This window comes from Orycteropus afer, unplaced genomic scaffold (genome assembly GCF_000298275.1).
Source record: "Orycteropus afer afer isolate SDZICR_OR568_19922 unplaced genomic scaffold, OryAfe1.0 scaffold00926, whole genome shotgun sequence".
NCBI classification, from domain to species: domain Eukaryota; kingdom Metazoa; phylum Chordata; class Mammalia; order Tubulidentata; family Orycteropodidae; genus Orycteropus; species Orycteropus afer.
This window is the reverse complement of record NW_006922513.1, coordinates 331,820-334,160: the sequence shown is the minus strand read 5'-3', so window position 1 is coordinate 334,160 and position 2,341 is coordinate 331,820. Positions and strand designations below refer to the sequence as shown.

Genomic DNA, 2,341 nt, shown 5'->3' with positions numbered 1-2,341 from the left:
CAGAGCTGTGAGTCTTTGCAGAGGCAGGCTGCCTTATCCTTCTCCCACAGAGTGGCTGGTGGGTTTGAGCTACCAGCCCTTTGGTTGGAAGCTGAGTGCTTTAATTACTATGCTGCACTCTTTTTGGTGTAAGACCTAGGTGAGGGGAAAAGCTTGTGTTAGGGTAGTTGAAGAAGCTAGGCTGAGAGCAATCTCTTCCTTGGCTGAATCTGAGCAAGAGTTGGATAAATGGTTCATGTGCCCACAAGGGTGCCAGACCCATGGCAGTTAATCGAGACTGAAGAAGAAAGCATTTCTTCTTCTTTGCTTTCTTCTCTGCAAAAAGTGCAACTTCCCTGAGAATAGGGGTAAAACCTCTCCCTGCTACCACCAAGCTGGTGGCCAGGAAAGTCCTGCCAGGATCCCCTGATAACCTCCTCTACAGCCTAGCCATCCTCAGCAACCCACCCCAAACAGACAGACCCAAGGGCAGTGGCTCTCCTTTTCTGCGCTTGCTTTAGTAGCTGATCTTTCTCATACTGAGCATAAAAAGCACACACCCATACCTTTCTCTCTTGGAAGTGCTCACTTGCACCAGGCATCTTTCACCTCCACAGGCACACACCCCAGTGGATTGGTGATTTCTGCTGCAACAACCTGCTCCCAGGGCTGTGGGCTGGGACAAAAGTCCTTCTTCCTCAGTTGCCTTATCTCACCCTTACTTTTCTCCTTTCCTTTTTCCTAATTTTCATTCCTTTTTATCTGTTCAATTCTCCATCATCCTCTTCTTCTTTCATTTTAACAATCGTTCATCTTGTCCATTCCTCTTTCCCTTTTCTCTATTTTTTTTTCAATTTCATTCTATATATTTTTTCTTTTTCTTCTCTTCTATCTGGTTTTCTTTTTTTCCCTGCCCCTTCCAATGAAAGGAGAACATTAACTCTCCACTAGTCAGCCATATCGCCTGCAATGACCACCTCATCCAATGGATGAGCACTAACATCAATTCCTGGACCACTAGATCAAAACATTCCCCTTGCAAATGGGAACCAGACAAGGATGCCCTCTATCATCACTTCTAGCCAACACTGTTTTGGAAGTCCTAACCAGGGCAGTAGGTCAAGAAAGGGAAATAAAAGGCATCCAAATTGTTAAAGAAAAAGTAAGACTATCTCTATTTGCAGATCTGACTCGACAGCACATAACAACAACAACAGCATCTAGTTAGTCAACACCTGACTTGTAGGTACTGTTTAAAATGACTCTCATATCCTTCTGTTTCACTTTATTTTTACTATCACCTCTCCAGTGAATCTCCTCATCATCTCATAACAGGATTAGCTTCCTTGGCATCAGTCTCTTTTCATTGCAATGCATATTATCATCAAACAATTATTCTCTAAATATCACTTTCATCATGTCACTCCTTGCTCAGAATCATTTGATAGTTTTAGGCTTCTGAAAAAATATGTTTTAAATACTTCTCATATTTTCAGGGGCTTCATAATCTGACACTACCTTACTGATCTAATTTTATCATTACACTCTTACATGCAAGTCCCACTCAACTCAAGTTGGTTTCTATACTGTCCTCTCACAAGTTAAGCTCATCCTTGCTTCCAAGCCTCACTCATGGTATTTTTTTCCCTCATGTAAAGTACCATTTTTCCTTCTCTCCTTCCATCTGAATACTACACATTCCAAAAAGCCTGGGTAAGTCCCATCTCAGTCAAGAAATTTTCTCTGGGAGACAAGATGGCATCCTGCTAACACACTCTACCTAATCCACCTAGGACAGAGACCCAGAAAAACTGAGTGAATCAGATACAAATAATGATCCTAGAATTCTTAGCATCTAATGAAAATATAAAGAATTAGGTTGAGTGCTGACTGAAAAGGGAGATGGAGTGAGATCTGTGACTGGGGAGACAAAAGAAGACAGGAATGGCCAAGGCATAGCCATTTTAAATACCAAGGCAGACAAAGACAAAAGAAAACAAAAAAGCAACTTCAGGGAATCCACATGGTGATAAAGACACAGTGTAGACAGATCAAGAAGAATTTAAGGTTAGCTGAAGTTGTGTGGGAGCTGGGAGAGGAATGTGTAGGGTAGTGGGCCAGACTTACAGTGGTACAGGCAGCCACAGAGTGAGGAGGGAACCAGATAAAGGAAATAAAATAACTCACCACTAATAAACCAAACCAGACCCACAGCTATCGAGTCAATTCTGACTCACAGTGACCCTTTATGGGATGGAAGGGAACTGTCTTGTGGGTAGGTTTTCTGGGGTTCTGGATCTTTGCAGAGGCAGGCTGCCTTATCCTTCTCCCACAGCCACTGGGTCAAATCTGACTCATGGAG

At 42.8% G+C, this 2,341-nt stretch overlaps 1 protein-coding gene across 1 annotated transcript in view; it reads right to left on the bottom strand.

Annotated features, from left to right (window-relative positions):
- PHKA1 (phosphorylase kinase regulatory subunit alpha 1) overlaps positions 1 to 2,341 on the bottom strand; it is a 414,257-nt gene that overhangs the window by 174,672 nt on the left and 237,244 nt on the right. The gene's annotated exons all lie outside the window — the stretch shown is intronic.